The following is a 26,734-nucleotide window of genomic DNA, read 5'->3' as shown; positions in this document are numbered from 1 at the left end:
AGTGATGAAGCAGAGGCAGAGGCGCGTCCTGGCTCGTCAAAGGTACTGCGGAAGGCCTGTAGGAACTGTTGAAGATCCTTGGTCATGGGGTCCTCCTTCTCCCACAAGGGGTTCATCCACGCCAGCGCCTCGCCCTCTAGGTGGGACATTATAAAGGCGACCTTGGCTTGGTCGGAGGCGAACAGATGTGGCAGCTGCGTGAAGTGAAGGGAACATTGGTTTATGAAGCCCCTGCAGGTCTTGGGATCTCCAGCATACCGAGGAGGTGACGCCAAACGGAGTCGGGAAGCATCTGAAGAGGCTGCCACTGGTACGGGAGCCATGGCTTGCCTGGCGGGGGACCTGGGTGCCGCAGGCGTCATTGATGCTTGTAATGTGTACAGGCGGGTGTCCACGGAGGTCATGAATTGCAGCATACGGGTCTGGACTTCACGCTGGCGTTGGAGTTCCTCTTGCAGGGCCATTAGTGCAGCAGCGGGATCCATGGCCTGATCTTACTGTCACGGCCGGGCGGTCGGGCAGACCCAGGAGGTGGATCCACTGGACCGAACTCTAAGATGGAGGCAGGGAGTCCGGCAGCTGAAGCACTGAAGGGCAGCAGGATAGTCCGTGCAAGTGAAGACAGCGGAGGAGTCCCTGGGACCACGGAGTCACAGAAGGTAGTCTTGGTGACGTAGCTCAGGTTCGGAGGCCGAGATGATATCAGGCGGAGTCCGGAACCTCTGGAGCAAGATGACGGGTCACCGCAGGGATCCGAGATGGCAGGTGCTGTCGGATGGCAGACGGACAGCGTGCGAGGTTCGGGATACGGCAGACTGGATGGCGAGGCAGGTACGGCTCTACAAAGAGAGATAGGTGAATACAGGCACATAAACACCAGGAGACCTGACTCCTAGCTCAGGGAACACGAAGATCAGGCCCCGCCCCCTTGGACAAGAACCCCCTATATACCCTGAACCTGACTAACCTCATTTCCTGTTACTGGACGCTGGCTCTTTAAGAAAGGGTCAGTGACCGCGCGCGTGCCCTAATGCGCATGCGCGCGGCTCGGGTGCCAGAAGCCAGGGAAGGAGGCTGCGAGGAGGACGCAGGAGAGCCGGCCAGGGCCTGGGAAGATGTCGGACGCCGGGATCGGCGACCAGAGGACCTATGGAGGACGGGCACCGGAGGCTGGGACGAGGGGAGCGTGGCAGGTGAGCCGGGGAGCGGAGCTGAGGACCCGGGGAGGGGAGCCGAGGACCCGGGGAGCGTGACACATACGACCTCGATGTGGGCGGCGAACGTCCACTTCCTGGAGTGGGAGGGACGTTTGGCGTCACATCGACGTCACGCGGCAGCCGGCCAATAGAAGCGGAGGGGCGGAGCTGAGCGGGACATAAACATCCCGCCCACCTCCTTCCTTCCGCATTGTGGGCCGGGAGCCGCAGGAGGCAGGGGAGATCTGTTCATCGTTCCCGGGGTGTCACACACTGCGATGTGCGCTACCCCGGGTACGATGAACAATCTGACGTTCAATTCGTCAGGAATGAACGACATGCATGCGATGAACGGTTTTTCGTTCAATCGCAATTACACGTCGCTGTCACACGCTACAACATACCTTACGATGCCGGATGTGTGTCACTTACGACGTGACCCCGCCGACACATCGTAAGATATCTTGTAGCGTGTAAAGCGGGCTTTAGAGATGCAGATTTTGTGCTGAAATTTTTATACCATATTCCTGCATCCAATCTAAACCTCCTGGCAAAAAATCGCGGTGTTTTGACGCAATTTTTTTGACGCGGTTATTTTTCCGCGATTTTTGCCGCAGTTTTTTGCCAGGAGGTGCACATTTGGTGCTGAAATCATCTGCACCAGCTTTCAGCACCAAATGTCCACATGTGGCAAATTTTTTTTATTTTGTTTTTATTTTTGGGGGCCAAAGGATGCAAATTTGATGCTGTGATTTTTACACCATATTTCTGCATCCAATCTACACCTCCTGGCAAAAAATCGCAGTGTTTTGACGCCTGTCTGAACATGAGCGTGCATGTACCTAGAAACACATGCACGCTCCTGTCAGAAGTGTGCAGCTGCGTCGGTGATGCGCTATCAGACTCGTGCGGGTCTGACATCACCCGTTACAGACTGCCATTGTCTGAACATGAGTACGCATGTACCTAGAAACACATGCACGCTCCTGTCAGAAGTGTGTGCGGGTGATGCAATGTCAGACTCGTGCGGGTCTGACATCACCCGTCACAGCCTGCCACTGTCTGAACATGTGCGTGCATGTACCTAGAAACGCATGCACGCTCCTGTCAGATGTGTGTGCGGCTGTGCTGCGATGTCACACTTGTGGGAGTCCCTCACTGTGACTGCTGCCTAAGATAAACCGCATGCGGTTTTTTTTTGTTTTTAAATTTAAATAAATAATTAAAAAAAAAAAACGACGTGCGGTCTCCCCAATTTTCATTCCCAGCCATGATAACGCCGGCCGGGGGCTGGTATATCCTCAGCCCGCAGCTGCCCGGTATAGCCGCATCTGTTAGATGTGGCCATGCCGGTGCGATATCGGCTCATCCTGATTGCCCTGGTGCGGTGGCAATCAACTTAATAGCAGGGGTTAATAACAGCGCATGGCTGTTATTAAACCCCAGGTTTGTGATCGCACGGGCGTCTGTGAGATACCCGCATCACAAACCTGTAAATACAGTAAATAAACAAGATACAGGGAAATCCTTTATTTGGAATAAAGTAGAAACGCAGCCTCCTCCTTTACCACTTTATTATCCCAACACCCTGCAGCTCCGACGTAATCCACATGAAATCCTGCGGCGACACATCCAGCTCTGCTACATGTCACAGCAAGCAGCCATAGAGCACGGCTGCCCGCTCTGAGTGCAGCGTAGCAGCCTATTACTGAGCTGCGATGACTGCACGGCAGAGCTGTCACAGGCTGGGGGTGCGTCAGCCAGGAACCAATCACAGCTGAGAGGACGGCCGGTGGGCGGGGAAAGCACGGAAAGCTGTGTGATTGCGTGCGCAGCACAGGAAGTGAAAGCGCGACCCGGAAGTAAGTGTGCCGCCATGACAGAGTCTGGTAAGTATGAAATGCTCATTTATTTATTGTTTTTTATCATTTATATTAATTGCCGATTCCGGATCGTGCAGCCGGAATCCCGCGCCTAGGTCCGGCCCAGGGATAGCGCTGAAACCGCGCGGATCCAGACGTTTACAGTCCGGGTCCGCTCAGCACTAATAATGGTATCTTCCTATATGACAGAAGGGCCTGTGTGTGACTATGATTTCTTCCCCTGCTGTAGCTATGTTAGTCTTCTGACAGAGGCAATCTTTGTCAGGATAGAAATTGTCACGGCACAGACTTAGGGAAGGTCCGTCATGAGGCAAAACACACAACAACAGGGTTACGCCATGTTACGCCATGACAAATAAGGGCTACATCGGGGACACTTCAACAATGGTGGGCCCTTATACTAGTGAGAGTGAAAATGGACACCTCCTCCACTTATCTGCTGCAGTATCCTGCACTCCTAGCCAGTCTCTATAAAGGTTCCTCACCTGTCGCCGAGCAGAAGCCTAATGCCCTGAGTGATCCAACTTGGTCTTGGTTAGTAAGTGGGCAGGTAAGGAATGCTAGCCCCTCTAAAACAACCCCCCAATAAAGGAAGTCAGACGGGGAAACCACAAAAATAAACTGCTGCAGTCAGCACCAAGACAGCAGCCACCACAGCAACTTCAACAGAGGGTTACAGTAGCTCCTTCCACCTCCTGGCCCAGCATCCAAATAGAAAAGAATAACCGCCACCCTTTGCTGGAAGCAGAGGGTATATAAAGAGAGACTGGGAGTTGTCCCAAACCAGAAACAAATGATCTGGATTCAGAACCTGCTGGAAAGCAAACTGACATTAACCGTTCGACTGCTAAAGGAAAGGAAATCGATTTAATATTGAGAGGTTAGCATAGAAACGACTCTCATGTCTTGAATCTGTCAATAGTCTCTTAAAACAGAGAGACAGGCGTGACAGAAATTGACTGGTGACCACTCCCCATGTCAGTTCTACTGCCACAATTTGTGATTGCAGAATTGATTTTTTGTGGTGAAATTTATATGTAAAAAGGGAGATTTGGATTAGCTTTATTCCAAGCTGTATTTTGTCATGATGGCTGCACATAGTGTCCCTAAGCAGCTCGGCAACTCATTTTTATTAGTATTGCCTTAGCGGCAATGTCAGGTTTTTGGCTTGGCGAATGATTGTGAGATGTTGCAGCTTTGTGCTGTATCAGGATGAGACGTCCGTACATGTCAGGACACACCACCACTTTACCTTGGCACGAGTTTTTGAAAATCTCTTCTTTTGAAGCATTTCACTGTCACATATAATTAGCAAACCAGCAAAATGTGATAATGAAAGTGAAGATTTACAAAATAATGAGACAATTTAATAGAAAATGTTCTTTAGAGGGAACAGTGAACTGTCCGCACTTTCACACGCCTGCTATTCACTTTTGTGATAGGATCTGGATCATGTAACCGCCGCTCATGAAACAAGTCTGGTTAAGCTGGTCCGCCTCTATTGTAAGTCAGAGAGGCTTAGTTTCCTCAGAGATTTTTCTTTACCATATACAGCTCTATAGTTTACAGCTCAACATTCACAGCGTGGTTGTCAGACAAGAACGTTTCCTTGGGAAACACATATACTCATACAGTATACTGCGCATACCAGGTCATGTATTATAGTGACCTTCTACCTCCCCATGTAAAGGAACAGAAAATGTTCCCTCTAATTCCCACATTTGGGAGCTTGTAGTCCTTGAAGCCTTTATTGTTTATTTCCACTAGATATGATAGCTGCAGACCATTCAGACCATTATGGGAAAACCCATGCAGCCTCACAAAATTACCCTGCTCTCTGATGCTTGAGCAGTGTGTTAAATGGTGCAATTTTTATGAACCGCAAATCGAATGCCAAAGTGTTTGAATTCACACAAAACCACAAATTTCAAGACTTTCGACTTGAACTTGATCCTCTGCGAATTTGCACATCTCTAATATAAGTATTATTATTATTAGTATTATTATATATTATTATTATTATAAGTATTACAAGTTCTGCTCATTTGTGAAGCACCATATAGTTACATAGTTGCATAGGTTGAAAAAATACCTAAGTCCATCAAGCACAACCTTTCTAAGTTGTTGCCCTATGTTTTGCATGTATGCCAAAAATTCCCAACATACAGTATATCACAAAAGTGAGTACACCCCTCCCATTTTTATAAATATTTTATTATATCTTTTTCTATGGGACATCACTGAAGATATGACACTTTGATACACTGTAAAGTAGTCAGTGTACTGCTTGTATAACACTGTAAATGTAGTGCGCCATCTAAACTGCTAAACACAGCAATTAATATGGAAATCGCTACTAATAAAAGTGAGTACACCCCTACGTGAAAACAAATTCTGCCAACAGTGTCAATATTTTGTGTAGCTACCATTATTTTTAAGCACTGCCTTAACTCTCTTGGGCATGGAGTTCACTAGAGCTTCACAGGAGCCATTGGATCCTCTTCCATCCTCCATGACGATATCATGGAGCTGGTGGATATTACAGACCTTGCACTCCTCCACTTTCTGTTTGACAATGCTCAATAGGCTTTAGGTATGGAGACATGTGTATGTGTATGTGGTGAGAACCTAAAAGCCGGAACATCGTGGGGCCAGCATCGGGGACTCATCACAGTTCCCAATGAACTCTGATGAACCCGTGAAGCTGCAGCGTGGGGATCATCAGAGTTAATTGGGAACTCCGATGACCACTTGGATGTCACTGTGCTTGCAGAATACTCACCTGTCCCCGCGGTGCTGTCCTCAGCGGTGCTGTATCCAGCGCTGTACCCAGCACTGTCCCTGTGATACTCCGGCTTCAAGGTCCTGAGTGCGGTGAATAATCGATGAATATAATGAGCGGGGGTCAGGAGCGGGAGGCAGCAGAGCCGGAGACAGCAGGTAAATATGGAAAATATTTTTATTTCACAAACCCGTGTTTTCTCTGGTACCTGTCACACGTATGCAAACACGGATGTCTCACGTGTGCCACATGTGTGACCATAACCATGCGTGTGACTGGTACCTGATTAAACACGGATGTCTGAAACCGGCCTTAATTGTATGAGCTAATTCCTTCAGTATGCACCTGTTCACATTTGTCTGTTTCTTCTGACTCTTGTTGTAACATGGACTTCAAAAGATTATATGATGGTTGAATGTCAATACAGAGAGAACATCAAAGTATGTGAAAAGAAGTAAGTCACATTTTAGCTCAGCTTTTTCAATGTATAAAAAGAGGCATGTAAAATATATGCTTATGTTTATTTTTTTATATTTTCTATATTTTTATCCATTATGTACATTTATTTTGGCAGTATTGCACTAATCTTACCTCCAAAAATACTATAAACATGAAGTACTTATTGCTGCAGATATAGGTTTTTAAAAACCATAAACAATAATAAGTGAACAGTATTTTGTCTTTTCCATAAAATAAATATACAATAAGTGTGCATGAAAAAAAAACTGTATCTGAGAACATCATTCCTAGGTCATATATGCAATAAGTAAGGTTATGTTCATCCTAACTTTTTAGTACTCCGGTACTGCCGCATAATAAATGCGACAGTCCCGGGGCAGCTGCGGGCTGATATTCTCGGCTGCGGGGGTGGTGGGGGGGCATTAACCCTGCCCCTCGCCCTCCCCAGCCCCAAATGAAAGAAAAACAGATGGCTAAATAGCAATCAGTTAATGGATCAGATTTCAATAGACTATGTTAAAAAAATGGATCCTGCAAAAATCTATTTTTTCAAAACGGACAAAAAAAATTATAGTTTTCACAACTTTTTTGCCAACAGATTTTTGCTGGATCCATTCTAATGGATGATTACTGAACATGTGAATATAGCCTTAAAATATACATCAGGAGCATGTCCTATGGTGCATATTAAAACTTAAAGGGAACATGTCATCATTTTTTTGTGTATGTGCCACCACCTTTACTCAGCCCCTGTGCTGCATTCTAAAAAGTTGTCCTGAGCTCTATGTGAATCCCCAAAAAACTTTTGAACTGCTCTTGTGCTGTATGCATATCTGGATGGTCCGGTCCGATGGGCGTAATTGAAATGGCTCTTGTCCCTCCTCTCTGCTGCTAATTGACATCCTCCCGATGTGAGTGATGAGGAAGACAAGTTGTGTGTCAGCCGAAATCACGCGCCAGCACAGGAACATCACCAGTTCGCGCAGGGGCATTTTGTTCTGCCCTACTGCGGGAGATTTTGAAACCAAACTGCACATGCGTCACTCAGCACATGTATTTCCGACTCGTGCTTACTGACACCATTTCACCCATATTGTTTTATCCCCTGCCACTGACAATTGCAGAAGAGGAGTTAAACTCCTTTTCTTGATTTCATATCAATCACATTGAGAGGATGGCAATTATCAGCAGAGAGGAGGGACAGGAGCCACAATGACGCCTATCAGACTGGACCATCTGGATTTGCATACAGCGCAAGAGCAATTCAAGAGGTTTTTTGAGGAATACACTGGGGGGGGGAGCTGTCTCTCTCTCCATTTCATTGAAGCAGCAATGCCATCTGCGATTAAACCTCCTCTTTGGGACAGGCGAAACAGCAAGTTCTTCCACTCCTTAATAAAAATGCTGGGAGTTAAGTCCTCAGCTTGTAATTTTTCACTCACTGTAAATGAGTGATGAAGCAATGCCTTCAATTCAGCCCCCTTTACCCATTGACATTCATTTAGTGTTACCTGAGGGCTGGTCATATCTACAAGAAAGAATTTCAGCTCAAACAATCACTCAATCATTAAATAAGTGCTTGTGATGCGCCCACCGGGGCCTGGGGTCAGGGCCGGCGTCAGCACCCGGCAAACCCGGGCAAATGCCGGGGGGGCCCACTCGGCCTCGTCAGTTCTCCTGTCCCTTGGCCGGGGCCCACTCGCCTTTACAGTTCTGCTGCCCCCGGCCGAGTTCCGGGGACCGCAGTCCTCGGCAGCAATCTGCGGCGCCGTCACTTTAAGGCGCACAGACATCCTGGTTTGAACTTCATCTGTGGGCGGAGCTACCGCCTTGTCAGTCCCACAGATGAAGGAGGCGAGCTTCCGTCCGGCGCTGTGTGGGCCCCCTCTCCACCGTGACCTAATCGGGTAAGTGCCCTCCCCGCCTCCCCATTATGGGCCCCCGTGAGCTGCTTCTACCCCCCCAGATGTATGCCCTGCCAATCCCCCCCCCACCGATGCCGCGGGTGCTGTCCCCGCGGGTGCTGTCCCCGCCGATGCCGCGGAGGGTGCTGTCCCCGTCGATGCCGCGGGTGCTGTCCCCGCCGATGCCGCGGGTGCTGTCCCCGCCGAGCCGCGGGTGCGGGCCTCGCCGAGCCGGGGGTGCTGGCCCCGCCGAGCCGTGGGTGCTGGCCCCGCCGAGCCGCGGGTGCGGGCCCCACCGAGCCACGGGTGCGGGCCCCACAGAGCAGCAGAGTTGTGTGTGTTTGTCTGTATGTAGCAGAGTTGTGTGTGTTTGTCTGCCTGTATATAGCAGAGTTGTGTGTGTTTGTCTGTATGTAGCAGAGTTGTGTGTGTTTGTCTGCCTGTATGTAGCAGAGTTGTGTGTGTTTGTCTGTCTGTATGTAGCAGAGTTGTGTGTGTTTGTCTGTATGTAGTAGAGTTGTGTGTGTGCGTTTGTATGTAGCAGAGTTGTGTGTATGTCTGTCTGTATGCAGCAGACTTGTGTGTGTGTGTGTGTGTGTGCTTGTATGTCTGTATGTAGCAGAGTTGTGTGTGTTTGTCTGTCTGTATGTAGCAGAGTTGTGTGTGTGTGTGTGTGTGTGTGTGTCTGTAAGTGTATATGACTGTATAGATTTGTCTGTTTATATGTATTTTTGTGAGTTTGTCTTTAAATATGTATATGTACGTGTTCGTATCGGTGTCTGTGTGTGGATGGGGCCCACTGGGACTCTTCTGCCCGGGGCCCACAAAAACCTGGAGCCGGCCCTACCTGGGGTGACTTGTTACCGGGTGGCGGTTCTGTCTCTCGGGCGCCGCGGTGGCGTGGCCTGGCTCCATGACCCCGGCAGTGTCGTTTAATATAAAGGAAGGGGATGATCACAGTTTATTCGTGACACCACCTGTGGTATGCGGCAAGTTAGGTGCTGCCACTGCGAGATGGGGCTCCCCGGGGCAGATGGTGATGCAGCTTAGATGGGGCAACTCCCCACAGGTAGAGCTAGGCCCCAGGGCGGATGGGGGTGGTAGTAGTAGTCTATGTTGCCGGGTGCAGGCGAATAACGAAGCGACACAGGGATGCAGTCTCACGTTTTACTCACTGTAGCAGGTTTCCAGATAACATGATATGCCGGTGACCACCTTTGGAGTGCCGAGATTCACCGTGATAGGCTCCAGCCAATCCCGGGTAGTTCGGAGGTCGAGTCCGGTGCACCTTTCTTAAGTGTCTCTGCGCTTGCTTCGCCCTCCTGCCTTGCGCCCTCGCTCACTGAACCCTGTATCAGTGCTCGTGAACCCTGTGGAGTGGGTGAAGCTCTATTCTGTTGGTCCCTGAGGGTCACCTTCCAATGAATTTGTGGCTGTGGTAGCTTCGGTGTGTGAAGACACCTCAGCCGTTGGTTTTGCTAGCGAAGCTCGTAGGTTATACTGCTCTAACCTAGGGACCAATTGCCATGATGCGACCTAGTCTTTCCACCTATAGATTATGTGTGGCGCAAGGCCACAGAAGGTTAGCTCCTGTGGTCTCTTCTGTCTGTGCCCGGGCCGAGCAATACCTGCTCTAGGCCGCGGGTCTTCACTCCTCCACTGCTCCTCAGACTAAACTCCACACTTCACACTGTGTTCCCACATGTACTATGTGTTCCCATTCCTACAACTCCACCCCCCAGCCTTTTTTTGGGTATAATCACGCCCTCTGTCTGATGAGGTTTCTGAGTCTCGGTGTCGTGATTTTGTGTGAACCGGTGTTGACCTCCTCCTTACCCAGGATGGAATACCACAGCTCTGGATGAGGTGGAGTATCTCTGTGGCGACTGAAGCCTCAGGGGCGCCACACTTGTTTTTAACCTTTTGTGATATTTGATACAAGTAATAAAAGTATACTTTTTTAAATTATTTATGGCTATATATCATTTGTGAATAGGTCAATTTTCCTTTTTTTCATTTTTTCCTGGTAGCTGCCTGGACACTTTGATTTTTGTTCATGGAAACTGGTTAATGTAGATTATTGTACATGGAAAAGGGCAATATGATGTTACGAATTTCATGCTGATATTCAGGTTTTGGAGAGTTTTGATGATGTTCCAAAATGTGACGACAACTATATTTGAGTACATGTTGATTTTTTTGTTCAAGAATAGATGTCATTTTTTTATGGAAAAAAATAAGAAATTCCCTGGAAATAAGCCATAATAACTCATATGTCGGACCCAAAAATTAGTGTAAGACTCTGGGTTTTTTTGCGGGGGGGGGTGCGCACAGTATTTTATTGCCACACAACAGTGTTATGACTGCAGGGTTGGTGCTAACAGTAATTCCCAGCAGTGGTGCAGCAACCAGGTTGTAGTATAGAGAGGAGTAACTATCCAACTAAACATTGATATAACATATGCAGTAACAGGAAGAAACTTTTACATTGTGGTATATGGGGTTTGCCATTGAAAAGGAAATGGTTACTCACCATACATACCATTTAGATGACATTCTACATTTCTAGGACTTTTATGATTGATTACTCTGTGAGAGAAACAAAATTAAAATTTTGTAGTTGTGATACCTTTTAATGGCTAACTAAAATAAAATATGATGATGTTATAAAGCAAGCTTTCGAGACATCTCAGGTCTCTTCCTCAGGCATGGTATGACAAAATATCTGAAGAAACACAAATATATACACAAAACAAAACAAAAAGAGGGATGCATAGTAAAAGGACATTTAAATAAAAAAACACTGAGCTTAGAAAGTGAATCCTTACTTAGCTTTGATTAGTGGTGTGAGAGTTTTATTGTCCCAATATCCATGTAGGATCAGAGGTCTGTACCCTCAGGCTCTGGAGCAGACTCCTCAGATTTTGTATTGAGTCAAAAATCTAAAGAAGACTTGAAGCTTCTAAACAGCCCAACACAAATCAAAGTAGAGAACAAGAAAACCTCTGACTGGACACCTCCTCCTGGCCGCAACCCCATTTTGGACCAGTATATTGACTCATTTAGATATTCAGTACAGTCCACGATATTGGACAAAAATGTAAAAGAAACATCTAATATCAGTGTGCAGGAGAGAAGGGCAATTCACAGCCTGAAGAATAACAAGGAGATCACTATTAAGACAGCAGATAAAGGAGGCACTATAGTTCTCCTGAATACAACGGACTACATTAAAGAAGCAAACAGACAACTGACGGATATACAGTACTACACCAGACTGGATGATGACCCAACCCCAAAATATATGAAGGAGTTGAAAAAAGTCATCAGATGTCTGGGTACAGATTCCACAAACCTTCTGAACCTAATTCCTGAGAATCCAAGGATGGGAGTTTTCTATATGCTACGCAAGATTCATAAACCAGGTAACCCAGGGAGGCCGATCATCTCGGGTGGGAACGCTCACTAAAAAAATCTCTGGGTGGGTAGAAAATGTCCTTAAGCCACTGAGATATCTTTATCTCTACTGGCTAACACGATACAAAGATATATTTTACTTAAGCCACTGGTAAGGAAAACAGCCAGCTATATACAGGACACCACTGACCTTTTAAAAAAGCTATCCACAATAGGTCCCCTCCCGAGAGTACCATCTTAGCCACCATGGATGTGGAATCCTTATACTCTAACATCCCACATGAAGATGGACTAACCGCCTGCCAAATGTTTCTTGAAGCTAATGGGATCCCTTATGAGTCTGTATTAAGACTCACCAGATTCATCCTTATACACAACTTTTTCTCTTTTGGCGAGGAGCTATATCTACAACGCACAGGAACTGCTATGGGAAGCAAAATGGCACCACAGTATGCCAACCTTTTCATGGCTAAACTGGAAAATGACTTTTTAGCATCCGGTTCCCTCAAGCCATTGGCCTATTTCCAGGATTTATGACTCATTACAAAATCTGAGAAGTCTGCTCCAGACACTGAGGGCACAGACCTCTGATCCTACTCACACCACTCAAAGCTAAATAAGGATTCACTTTCTAAGCTCAGTGTTTGTTTATTTTAATGTCCTTTTACTATGCATCCCTCTGTCCTGTTTTGTGTATATATATTTGTGTTTCTTCAGATATTTTGTCATACCATGCCTGAGGAAGAGACCTGAGATGTCTCGAAAGCTTGCTTTATAACATCATCATATTTTATTTTAGTTAGCCATTAAAAGGTATCACAACTACAAAATTTTAATTTTATTCCTCTCACTGAGAGCAATCAATCATTTTTCAACTTGCTAACACGGTACCAAAACCTTTTTCTTTTAACTAGGACTTTTATATCGCACAGAAGTACAACTCTAAAATAAGGGTTAAATAAAATAATTAAACTATCTATAGGACTACAAGTATCTAAAAAAAACATCAGGAGATATATATGTGTGCTATTCTTTGTACACACATTGCAGTCATATGTAAACCAATCTATATGAGTCTTCTTGCTGTAAGTTTCTATCACACTTTAATGCCCCTTTCACCTAGTTTTATTATTGTGTAATTGGAGACGTTCAGCTCGGAGTAAACTTTTGTTCAGTTGCTAAACACAACATTAGACCAAAGGTCAGCAAATTAGTAGATAAACTGCATCTCTATCCATTTGACCATGAAGTAAATTATAACCATAAAATACAGTTCATCATTTGAATACAATGTTAACATGGTTGCAACATATTTTAAAGAGGTTCTTCCCAACCAGACATGACCAATCATCAGTATTAAAAAAAAGAATTCCAAATATATATAGAGCAGTTCTTTTTCGTGTAGTGTCCCTGAAGATATCAGGGTGCTGCAGGGAACTGCATCCTGTAACCTAGGGTGTAGGGCCTATCCCCCATGGTTCCAGGTTCCCATCAGCAGTGTCACTAACATCCGCACTACAAATCCCAATCACATCTCACACCAGGGCTGGACAGACACACCAGTGGGTTGGTCAAGTTGGAGCACGGCCATCCTAGGGGTCAGGCAGACTGGTGGGAGGGAAAGGGAGAGTCGAGTGTTAGCCCTCAAAGAGTGAGGAGCAGGGGAGTTGGAGCTCCCAGGGAGGTGACAGGTTGGGTCGCAGACGGTGGTCCAGGACCACAGGAGTCGGGGACCGGTATTAGGAACAATGGACAGGAGTGTAATAGACGCAGTCTAGAAAGACTGTTGGCACCAGAAAGCCCAGCCACCTTACCAGTACCGAGCATGGCGGGGTACAGGACCCTAGATCGGGGAGTAGCTTCAAGCAACCTGATAACCTGTGGAGGATAGTCTCTGTATGAACTGTCCCCAAGAGCTCAGAGATTGGAGGCATCAGCACAACGCGGGGGATAGGGTTCTCCAAAACGCACAACCCACTGAGATCCCAAGTGCCAGCCACCAAGAGCACAGCTGCCATACACACGGCTAGTGGGGCCCCAAAAGTTTCAAGCCAAGGGGCCACAACAGTAAAACAATTTGTGCACGGAGGCAGGGCTCCGGACTTACCAAGTGACACTGTTGGGAGTGGGACCTGGACGGGCTCCCCCCATAGAGACTGCGGTGCCCAAAGACTTTGGTTTACCATTTGTGTGAGTGTCTGCTTAAACCACTTGATTCACCACCACGACTATCGCAGTGAGTAATATGACCCCTGCACCCTGCTTCTCAAGGCCAAGCAAGCTACCCGTTCACCAAATTCCCACAATCCGGGGCCTTCCCTACCTGCGGAGGGATTAACACCTGGCTGCCCCACACCATCTGCCCCCCTACATCCATCAGCAGCGGCGGTACTCCCCTTTACCGCAACCCGCAGGTGGCGTCACAAACATTTATCCCCTGTAAATACCCCTTTTACATTTGAGGTGACTGCAAGCCCCCGAGTGCGGAGACCCTCGAGACACAGCAACCCTGGATCCGAGCAGTTCGACTGCTGCTGGGGAGACACATTCGCACCCATGAAAAATCTAGAAAAGTGTTTTTCAACATGACAGGCCGCCTGTTGCTTCTGATACCGTGAGCAGCCTGCATGGCATAAGCGTGCTACTGTAAAACAAGTTTCGAGAATGTAACAGCACAGTAAAGGCAACTCAGTAATGACTTACAACAATAAAAAGTTAGCAGTAATAAGAGGTAATGCAAGAAAGCCTGCGGAGACACCATCACATGTTTCTCAACGCTGGCAAGAAACTAGCCAGGTCTTTCACCGGGAAGGAACAACCACGGGAAGGGCAGTCTCCAGTCAAGGAGACCACCTATGCCAAACATGGTATCCATCCACAGACAGCCGTTTCGGGGTATTTGCCCCTCATCAGTGTGGAGTAGGAATCTGGCTAGTGGGACATTGCCTAGTAAAAGACTATGTGAGCAAGGATAAGAGGTAATGCAGCCACAATATTAATTACTTTTAGTCGCCAGATCAATACAAGTTAAGTAATAAGCAAAAAGTAACTGTCATATCTCACATACAGCTATTAAAAACTTTAATTAACATATTATCTAGCATTAACCCAACCATGACCTTTGTGTCAGTGGAACATCACTGTCTGTCCAACTGGTCACCACTTCCCCTGAACTGAAAGAGTCGATATAACAAGAAATAACACAGCAAATCAGCACACATGGTCTAATCAGGATACAGAATAATTTACAATTCTAATTAGTAACTTTCTTCAATCAGTACTGTACTTCTGAACAGAAAGTAATGGGCTGGCTCATGCAGCACTTCTATCATCTGGATCTCGGTATTCGGTGTTCGGTGCTTGACCAGTGAAGTCTGGATCACGGTATTCGCTCTTCGGTGCTTGACCAGTGAAGTCTGGAACTCAGTATTCAGTCTTAGGTTCTTGATCAGCAAAGTATGGATCTCGGTATTTGCTCTTCGGTGCTTGACCAGCGAAGTCTGATCTCAGTATTTGGTCTTCGATGCTTGACCTGTAAAGTCTGGATTTCAGTATTCAGTCTTAGGTGCTTGACCAGCAAAGTATGGATCTCGGTACTTTCTCTTCGGTGCTTGACCAGCGAAGTCTGGACCTCGGTATTTGCTCTTCAGTGCTTGACCGCCAAAGTCTGGTTCTCGGTATTTGGTCTTCGGTGCTTGACCTGCAAAGTCTGGATCTCAGTATTGGTCTTCGGTGCCTGAGTGGCGAAGCCTGGATCTCGGTATTCGCTCTTCAGTGCTTGACTGGCAAAGTCTGGGTCTCGGTATTTGGTCTTTTCTGCTTGACTGGCAAAGTCTGGATCTCTGTATTCAGTCTTCGGTGCTTGACTGGCGAAGTCTTGATCTCTGTATTCGCAATTAGTTGCTTGACCAGCGAAGTCTGGGTCTTGGTATTCGGTCTTCGGTACTTGACTGGCAAAGTCTGGATCTCTGTATTTGGTCTTCTGTACCTGGTTGGTGAAGTCTGGATCTCGGTCTTCGCTCTTCGGTGCTTGACTGGCAAAGTGTGGATTTTGTTATTTGGTCTTCGGTGCTTGACTGGCGAAGTCTGGATCTTGACATTTTTATTGATGATCATAATGACAGGCATGAGGTTGTCAACAGGCCCCCAGCTGTTAAAACAATCCATTAGTGCCCCGTCATGGGCGTGCCGATGGCCAGGATGAGCATTTGATTACTGATTAAAACAGCCATCATATGCAGGGAAAGATATGGGATCAGCGTGCAAGTCCGCATCAAAGGCAGGGACAAGAATTTTGAAGTACATGTACATCAAAAGTCGTGAAAAGGTTAGAGATGAGCGGATCTGTGGAGGTTTGGTTTTGCAGGTTCAGCTGGACTTTAGATAAAGTACGGTTTGGGACCCAGACTTGAGCTGAACCCCAATGGAAGTCGCTAATTGGGCAGTTTGGGTTCCTGCCCACATGCAGTCAGCCATAAACAGATCACTTCCATGGGAGGGTGGGTGGGGCTTTTCCTTTTTTTTTTTTTTTTTTTTTTTTGGTGCACACTACATCCTATCATGCTGTTATTACCCCCAGTGCGAGCCTTTCTAACACTGCAAGCAACTGTCATTGGGCCGAGTGCACCCGAGCACAGTAATGGTCGTGCCAGTGGTTTGCATATATAAAGCACTCCAACACTTTTTTTTTTAGTAAAGTCTATGTTTGGTACGAACACTGAACACTGAAACTTGGATTCAATCATCTCTCTAAATAATCTCATTGATAACATGCCATGGCGTGAAAGCATGTGTACTTCTGCACTTGGCACTCATCATTGATATTGAATAAATTGAGATGTTTTGAAAATGTGAGGCCTGATTCATTAAGTCTGGTGTTGTATACGCTAGTCTTAAAGGAGCTGTTCCACAAACCAAGTTCGTTTTAATCAATAGATCCTGGAATAATAATAATTTCCACAATTTCATGTGATTAAAAAAAATGTTCCTGTTCTTCTATATGTGTCCCTACTATGTATTGTGTAATGGTTGTGTCTGACCATACAGGACATGGTCTGATCATACCACTACTCTTGGGCAAGGAAGAAAGTAAAAGAATATACAGACATTACAGCATGGGATAGTAAATTATTCTTTCTTTGTGGTAAAGCATTTTTTAAAAACAGGCAGAGAAATGCTTTACCTCACAAAAAAAATCAGCTGTGATCCCTTATAGTAGTTACTTTATACTCTTACTTCCTCCCCAGCCCAGGAGCTGTGGTATGATAAGACCATGCCCCTGTATGGCTAGACACAGCCATTACACAGTACACAGCAGAGGCACATATATAAGATTATCTCAGTACAGAAACATATTATATAACGATCAATTTTGGAACTTATTATTATTCCAAGATCTGTTAATTAAAATCAACTTTAAAATTAATTTTGTTCATGGAAAAAATCCTTTAACCCCTTCACAACCTTGGATGTAATGTTATGTCCTAAATTATGAAGAGGTGATCACCACCGGCTGCAGCGGTGAGCTGATGTTGATACCCGCACATGCCTGCTGATTTGAACAAGAGACATGTGTGCCTCACAGGTGCAGGTGGATCCGCGATCCATCCGTGCCTGATAACTCCATAAGTTTTGCTGTCAAAATGTGACAGCACAATTTAAAGCGCCACAGCGGGGAACGTGCCTTTCCCTGCCGCCATCGGAGGCCCTGTGACGCGATCACGGGGAGCCGATGATTGCCATGGTAGCACAGGGTCATGTGATGACTCCTGTCACTATCATGATGTAGTTCCAGTTATAGCCGGAAGAGAAGCAGCTGTAACAAGAATGGAGCATTTGTCCTGATCAGAGCGCTCAGACGATAAGACTGCTGATCCTTCTAGTCCCCTATGGGGATTACTAAAATAAAAAAAGTAATAAAAGTTTAAAAAAAAATAAAAGTTTAAATCACCCCCCATTCACCCCATTGAAAATTAAAGGGTTAAAAAAAAAAAAAAAGATATACCCATATTTTGTATCACCGCGTTCAGAAATACCCGATCTATGAAAATATAAAATCAATTTATTTGATTGGTAAACATTGCAAAAAATTCCAAACGCCACAATTATGTTGTTTGGTCGTCACAGTTTTTGTGCAAAATAAAGTAACAGGCAATTAAAACGTAGCATCTCCGCAAAAATGGTACCATTAAAAACTTCAGCTCAAGACGCAAAAAATAAGCTGTCACTTCTGATCCTGAAAAATGAGAACGCTACGGGTCGTGGAAAATGGCACAAAAAGAGATTCACTTTTTTAGGACAAAATGCTGAATTTTTTTAACCCCTTAGAGAAAATTAAACCTATACATGTTTGGTGTCCATGAACTCATACCGACCTGAGACATCATACCAACACATCAGTTTTACAATATAGTGAACACAGTGAATAAAATACCCCAAAAACAATTGCAATTTTTTTGTCGCTTTCCAATACACTATATGGTAAAACTTATGCTTTAATTTAAAAGTACAACTCGTCCTGCAAAAAAAAAAAGCCCTCACATGGCAAGATTGATATAAATATAATGGTAGACAGAGGAAAAACGGGTATATGCCGCGCTTAAAAACCACTGAGTTGGAAGTAATATAATATTTCTCTTTTATTCACGGCATTCCTACGCGTTTCAGAGACAAAAGACCGTCTCCTTCAGGGAAAAAAGAAATCATACAGACAATCAAAAGCTGATATCTTATAAAGGATCCGTACTGCCACGTTAACAGCTATGACGTCAATCGCCCCTCAGGATTGCAGGGTGATGACTCAACAACACGTGGAGACAATAGACACATGGAAGGAAAAAAAAAAAAAAAATTTAATATATATATATATATATATAAATGTATATATAAAATTTCCATATCATTACTCATTCATGGTTTGAAATAAAAATTATAAAAAAATTTGGATTTTTTTGTGGTTATTTCTTGTGTAAGGAAAAAATATATATTTGGGAGCTTGAAAATGAGAAACAAGAAAGGTGCGAACCTATGGGTCATATACTAGAGAAAAGGAGGGGTGAAATCCCAACCATTGCTCTAAAGCAGGGGTGGGGAACCTTTTTTCTGTCGGGGGCCATTTGGAAATTTCTACCAACCTTCGGGGGCCGCACAAAATTATCAATGTTTAAATGACCCTGCTATATTGGGTGAAGCAATTAATTAACTGGAGGCATGGGGCTGGGGGCACAGACACCACACGCGGGGCTGGGGGCACAGACACCACACGCGGGGCTGGGGGCACAGACACCACACGCGGGGCTGGGGGCACAGACACCACACGCGGGGCTGGGGGCACAGACACCACTGGAGGGGCTGGGGGCACAGACACCACTGGAGGGGCTGGGGGCACAGACACCACTGGAGGGGCTGGGGGCACAGACATCACTGTGGGGGAGGCACAGACATCACTGTGGGGGAGGCACAGACATCACTGTGGGGGGAGGCACAGACATCACTGGGGGGGGAGGCACAGACATCACTGGGGGGGAGGCACAGACATCACTGGGGGGGAGGCACAGACATCACTGGGGGGGAGGCACAGACATCACTGGGGGGAGGCACAGACATCACTGGGGGGAGGCACAGACATCACTGGGGGGGAGGCACAGACATCACTGGGGGGGAGGCACAGACATCACTGGGGGGAGGCACAGACATCACTGGGGGGAGGCACAGACATCACTGGGGGGGAGGCACAGACATCACTGGGGGGGAGGCACAGACATCACTGGGGGGGAGGCACAGACATCACTGGGGGGGAGGCACAGACATCACTGGGGGGGAGGCACAGACATCACTGGGGGGGGAGGCACAGACATCACTGGGGGGGAGGCACAGACATCACTGGGGGGGGAGGCACAGACATCACTGGGGGGGAGGCACAGACATCACTGGGGGGAGGCACAGACATCACTGGGGGGGAGGCACAGACATCACTGGGGGGGAGGCACAGACATCACTGGGGGGAGGCACAGACATCACTGGGGGGGAGGCACAGACATCACTGGGGGGGAGGCACAGACATCACTGGGGGGGAGGCACAGACATCACTGGGGGGGAGGCACAGACATCACTGGGGGGGAGGCACAGACATCACTGGGGGGGAGGCACAGACATCACTGGGGGGGAGGCACAGACATCACTGGGGGGGAGGCACAGACATCACTGGGGGGGAGGCACAGACATCACTGGGGGGGAGGCACAGACATCACTGGGGGGGAGGCACAGACATCACTGGGGGGGAGGCACAGACATCACTGGGGGGGAGGCACAGACATCACTGGGGGGGAGGCACAGACATCACTGGGGGGGAGGCACAGACATCACTGGGGGGAGGCACAGACATCACTGGGGGGGAGGCACAGACATCACTGGGGGGGAGGCACAGACATCACTGGGGGGGTGGCACAGACATCACTGGGGGGGGAGGCACAGACACCACGGGGGGGAGGCACAGACATCACTGGGGGGAGGCACACACGACTGGGGGGGATGCACACACGACTGGGGGGGCTGCACACACGACTGGGGGGGCTGCACACACGACTGGGGGGGCTGCACACACGACTGGGGGGGCTGCACACACGACTGGGGGGGCTGCACACACGACTGGGGGGGCTGCACACACGACTGGGGGGGCTGCACACACGACTGGGGGGGCTGCACACACGACTGGAGGGGCTGCACACACGACTGGGGGGGCTGCACACACGACTGGGGGGGTGCACACAGGACTGGGGGGGTGCACACAGGACTGGGGGGGTGCACACAGGACTGGGGGGTGCACACAGGACTGGGGGGGGTGCACACAGGACAGGGGGGTGCACACAGGACAGGGGGGTGCACACAGGACAGGGGGGTGCACACAGGACGGGGGGGGTGCACACAGGACGGGGGGGTGCACACAGGACTGGGGGGGGTGCACACAGGACTGGGGGGGTGCACACAGGACTGGGGGGGTGCACACAGGACTGGGGGGGTGCACACAGGACTGGGGGGGGGTGCACACAGGACTGGGGGGGGGTGCACACAGGACGGGGGGGTGCACACAGGACTGGGGGGGGTGCACACAGCACACAGGACTGGGGGGGTGCACACAGGACTGGGGGGGTGCACACAGGACTGGGGGGGTGCACACAGGACTGGGGGGGGTGCACACAGGACTGGGGGGGGTGCACACAGGACTGGGGGGGGTGCACACAGGACTGGGGGGTGCACACAGGACTGGGGGGTGCACACAGGACTGGGGGGTGCACACAGGACTGGGGGGTGCACACAGGACTGGGGGAGGGGTACACACAGGATTGGGGGGGTGCAAACAGGACTACTGGGTGATGGGCTGCACACAGGACATTGGGGGGCTGCACACAGGACTGGGGGAGGGGTGCACACAGGACATTGGGGGCCACACTGCGCTGAGTTTCATGCAACTCTGGGGGAGAGGGTTTACAGAACTGGTGTGGGGAGGCACAAAGCATTGGGCAGGGCACATGGCAGCAGAGGGTCGGCGCTGGACTCACAGCAGCATTGCACTCACATCACCGGAGTGCAGGAGCCGGACACACAGCATCAGAAGGAGAAGGCAGGCACTGATCTCCGGAGGGCAGGGGGCGGACACACAAGGCTAGAAGCTGTGAGGCTACTGTAGACCCGCCCACAATTGGCACTGGCCGACGGGAGAACACATTGCAGCACAAACAGCAATGTGTGGATTTAAAGGGCCGGCGGCAGCAAACCGCGGTGACAGCACGAGCACTGCCTCCCCCGGGAATCTGCCCGGGGGCCACATAAAAGGTCATGGCGGGCCGCATGCGGCCTGCGGGCCGGAGGTTCCCCACCCCTGCTCTAAAGCAACAGACAATCTAAACTGACCACGGGCTGATGTGTGATTAGAAGGGAAACAAAGCCGTGATTAGTGAAATGATCCAGATTTATAGTATAAAGATAATAGAATCTGTTTTATCCTATTTGGACCTGGTCATTTAATGGTTAACAGGATTAGAGAGTGTGAAAATTTCACAGTAAAACAGTTCCCGAAAAAATGTGTGTTCCCGTGACTAAGAGAAAAGGGAAAAAAGATTATCTCCGAACTGATGGGGTCATTACCCGACCATTGTTCAGAGACAGCAGACAAACCAATTTGACTGCAGGCCGATGTGTGATTAGAAGGGCAATAAAAACTTAGGTAGTGAAATGATCCAAATTTATAGTTAAAAGAAACCTATTGTGTGCTATTTGAACTTGGTCATTTATTAGTTGAAAGGAATAGTGAAATGTGGAGATTTTCGGTAGGGTAGTGTTAAAGATGTGTGTCCATAACTAGAAAAAGAGGATGATTATATCCACAGTGATGGAATAGGTTCAATTGTCCGGGTGAATGAAGTTCAACTAAAAATAGAAAAAAACGCATGCATGAGGGAATGGAGCGGGTGCTGGACTATCAGGGTGAAAAGAGTTCTAATCACACATCGGCCCGCAGTCAAATTGGTTTGTCTGCTGTCTCTGAACAATGGTCGGGTAATGACCCCATCAGTTCGGAGATAATCTTTTTTCCCTTTTCTCTTAAGGTACCTTCACACTTAGCGATGCAGCAGCGATCCGACCAGCGATCTGACCTGGTCAGGATCGCTGCTGCATCGCTACATGGTCGCTGGTGAGCTGTCAAACAGGCAGATCTCACCAGCGACCAGTGAACAGCCCCCAGCCAGCAGCGACGTGCAAGCGACGCTGCGCTTGCACGGAGCCGCCGTCTGGAAGCTGCGGAGACTGGTAACTAAGGTAAACATCGGGTATGGTTACCCGATGTTTACATTTAGTTACCAGTGTGAGCAGGGAGCAGGGAGCCGCGCACACTGAGCGCTGGCTCCTTGCTCTCCTAGCTACAGTACACATCGGGTTAATTAACCCGATGTGTAATGCAGCTACATGTGCAGAGAGCAGGGAGCCGCGCACACTGCTTAGCGCTGGCTCCTTGCTCTCCTAGCTGCTGTACACATCGTGTTAATTAACCCGATGTATACAGCAGCTACATGTGCAGAGAGCCGGAGCCGGCAGCACAGGCAGCGTGAGAGCTGCAGAGGCTGGTAACTAAGGTAAATATCGGGTAACCACCTTGGTTACCCGATGTTTATCTTGGATACAGCTTACCTCAGCTGTCAGACGCCGGCTCCTGCTCCCTGCTTGCTTCATTTGTCGCTCTCTTGCTGTCACACACAGCGATCTGTGTGTCACAGCAGGAGAGCGGCTTTGAAGAAAACGAACCAGGGCTGTGTGTAACGAGCAGCGATCTCGCAGCAGGGGCCAGATCGCTGCTCAGTGTCACACACAGCGAGATCGCTAATGAGGTCACTGCTGCGTCACAAAAAGCGTGACTCAGCAGCGATCTCGGCAGCGAGCTCGCTGTGTGTGAAGCACCCCTTAGTCACGGGAACACACATTTTTTCGGGAACTGTTTTACTGTGAAATTTTCACACTCTCTAATCCTGTTAACCATTAAATGACCAGGTCCAAATAGGATAAAACAGATTCTATTATCTTTATACTATAAATCTGGATCATTTCACTAATCACGGCTTTGTTTCCCTTCTAGTCACACATCAGCCCTTGGTCAATTTAGATTGTCTGTTGCTTTAAGGCCCCGTCACACTAAGCAACATCGCTAGCAACATCGCTGGTAACGAACAACTTTTGTGACGTTGCTAGCGATGTTGCTGTGTGTGACATCCAGCAACAACCTGGCCCCTGCTGTGAGGTCGTTGGTTGTTGCTGAATGTCCTGGGCCATTTTTTAGTTGTTGCTGTCCTGCTGTGAAGCACAGATCGCTGTGTGTGACAGCGAGACAGCAACAACTAATGTGCAGTGAGCAGGGAGCCAGCTTCTGCGGAGGCTGGTAACCAATGTAAACATCGGGTAACCAAGAAGCCCTGTCCTTGGTTACCCGATATTTACCTTTGATACCAGCCTCCTCCGCTCTCACTGCCTGTGCTCCCGGCTCCTGCTCTGTGCACATGTAGCTGCAGCACACATCAGGTAATTAACCCGATGTGTGCTGTAACTAGGAGAGCAAGGAGCCAGCACTAAGCAGTGTGCGCTGCTCCCTGCTCTGTGCACATGTAGCTGCAGCACACATCAGGTAATTAACCCGATGTGTGCTGTAACTAGGAGAGCAAGGAGCCAGCACTAAGCAGTGTGCGCTGCTCCCTGCTCTGTGCACATTTAGCTGCAGCACACATCGGGTTAATTAACCTGATGTGTGCTGTAACTAGGAGGCTGGTCACTGGTTGCTGGTGAGCTCACCAGTAACTCGTGTAGCCACGCTCCAGCGATCCCTGCCAGGTCAGGTTGCTGGTGGGATCGCTGGAGCGTCGCAGTGTGACAGCTCACCAGCAACCTCCTAGCAACTTACCAGCGATCCCTATCGTTGTTGGGATCGCTGGTAAGTTGCTTAGTGTGACTGGACCTTTAGAGCAATGGTTGGACTTTCACCCCTCCTTTTCTCTAGTATATGACCCATAGGTTCGCACCTTTCTTTTTTCTCATTTTCAAGCTCCCAAATATATATTTTTTCCTTACACAAGAAATAACCACAAAAAATCCAAATTTTTTTATAATTTTTATTTCAAACCATGAATGAGTAATGATATGGAAATTTTATATATACATTTATATATATATATATATATATATATATTAAATTTTTTTTTTTTCCTTCCATGTGTCTATTGTCTCCACGTGTTGTTGAGTCATCACCCTGCAATCCTGAGGGGCGATTGACGTCATAGCTGTTAACGTGGCAGTACGGATCCTTTATAAGATACCAGCTTTTGATTGTCTGTACGATTTCTTTTTTCCCTGAAGAAGGAGACGGTCTTTTGTCTCTGAAACGCGTAGGAATGCTGTGAATAAAAGAGAAATATTATATTACTTCCAACTCAGTGGTTTTTAAGCGCGGCATATACCCGTTTTTCCTCTGTCTACCATTATATTTATATTGTGTTTACGGGGCCGCCGCTTGAACCACGCGGACACTCACATGCTTTTGAAGGAGTTGTGACTGGCACAACCCCACCAGGTGAGTGTTACTGTTCCTTCCCTAACATCACTTGTTATATCGGGTAAGACCCTATTGCGCCCTTTTGTCTCCCCATTTTAGTTTTTATGGCAAGATTGACAGAAAGATAAAAAAAACTTACAGTCCTCGGAAGAAGGGAAGCAAAAAAACAAAAACGGAAGATCGCCCAGGAGTTAAAGGGTTAAAGGGAGTGTTTTGAAGCAGGATTTGCCAAACTCATTAAGAGGCACATGCCACGTAATGACTTCACCGTTTCTTCTAATTGGTGTGTGCCACTTTGCTCTTTAACAGTCTGAGACTATAGTAACATTTCTGGCATAAACTATTGATTTGATGGCAGAGCTCTGCCACAGCCATTCGACCCCTGACTTCTCTCCAGCTCTGCCAATTTTGTGAGAGCTGCCCAAAAGTGGGGTGAAAATGAAAAACAAATCACAACATTTTGGGCACAACTACATGGTGCACAGAAGTCTAGTGACTTTTAAAATTAACCAATTAAGAAGAGAATCTGGAACTAAAGGTTTGTAGATTTTATTTTGTTTATTTCATCTATAGTGTGAACTGATCTGAAGAAGGTCATCCGTGACCGAAACGTTATTTGTTTCATTGTCACACAAAATTTCACACCTGCAAAATTAAAAAATTCTTTCACTTCATCTACAAGCCTTGAGTGCCAGATTCTCTTCTTAATTGATTATGGGGTTGGACCCTATCCGAGCACCAACTAAATAACAATTTTAGAATTAATCTTTTTGGTGAATCGGTATTTCCATTTTTTCATCATTTCCTTATCATTATCATGTTTATCTATCCTGTGATTTCCATAACTCTGTGACTTTTCTTTCTTGTGTTGTAATTTCAGTGGTGTGTGTGTGTGTGTGTGTGTGTGTGTGTGTGTGTGTGTTTACATCGTACACTTTTAAGAGCCTTGGATATAATTATAAATTATTATAAACTTGATATTAACATTAGAAGGAAAGGGAGTGTCACCAGCCACTAACAACCTCAAACACAAATGTATTCACCAATTTTAGCGCCATTCCATACTTTAGGAGGAGAAGGTTGGCGCATATATATATATATATATATATATATATATATATACTGTATATAAAATATACATTTTTCCTTGACGAACTTGGTAAAAGAAAACTGACATGTTTTAATAACAAGTTTTGGCTGTAATAGCCTACATCAGGTACATGCAAATGTCAATAGCTCTGTGTGTATGTTTTTGAAGAATTGATCTAGTCCAAATACCTAAAAAATGTGTTTCTTTTGTATCTGTGCTATATTGTAAGTTTTTTGTTTTCTTTCTCGTTATCCCTGATTTCTCAGTTTTACTTGTCACAATAATAATTCTACATTTTTATTACAGTTTTACAAGGATACATTATTTTTTATGTTCTATTGCAACAATATTTATTGAATCTTCAAATTTAATGAGGCAAAAACAGGGATATATTATTTAGTGTTTTAACAGTAGGCAAAGGTCAAGTAAAGATAAAAGAACAAAAGGTCACAAAGTAGTAAAAAGAAAAAATGAAGGGCAAGATAAAACATTTGCTGTTAATACTGTATCTTTTTATCTTTTGTTTTCTAGTTCAAATGTAACTGCAACAAACACAACATGACCCCACATGACACATACATTCTGTGACATTCTTCCACTTGGATCCCCCTCCTATCTTTTCTGGTGAATATATTTAGTTTATAGGGACATCCATGCAGTCATTGGTCATTGGAGTAATGTACATAGATGAAAAATATTGTAGTCAGAATATCCTTTTAAACGGAATCTGTCACCAGGTTTTTAACACCTAATCTGAGAGCAGCATAATGTAGGCGCAGAGATCCTGATTCCAGCGATGTGTCACATACGGGGCTACTTAGTGTAGTTTTGAAAAAATCACTGTTTAATCAGCAGTAGATTATCATTAGAGGACTACTTGGTGTGCTGCCAGGTAGTCCAACATATACATGCG

General features: G+C 47.0%; 1 protein-coding gene across 1 annotated transcript in view; it reads left to right on the top strand.

The window, feature by feature from the left end:
• SLC27A2 (solute carrier family 27 member 2) overlaps positions 1-26,734 on the top strand; it is a 131,591-nt gene that overhangs the window by 52,372 nt on the left and 52,485 nt on the right. The gene's annotated exons all lie outside the window — the stretch shown is intronic.

The sequence above is a fragment of the Anomaloglossus baeobatrachus genome, chromosome 4, assembly GCF_048569485.1.
Source record: "Anomaloglossus baeobatrachus isolate aAnoBae1 chromosome 4, aAnoBae1.hap1, whole genome shotgun sequence".
Taxonomy (NCBI): domain Eukaryota; kingdom Metazoa; phylum Chordata; class Amphibia; order Anura; family Aromobatidae; genus Anomaloglossus; species Anomaloglossus baeobatrachus.
The sequence above is the reverse complement of the archived record's forward strand: the minus strand, read 5'-3'. Positions and strand labels throughout refer to the sequence as shown.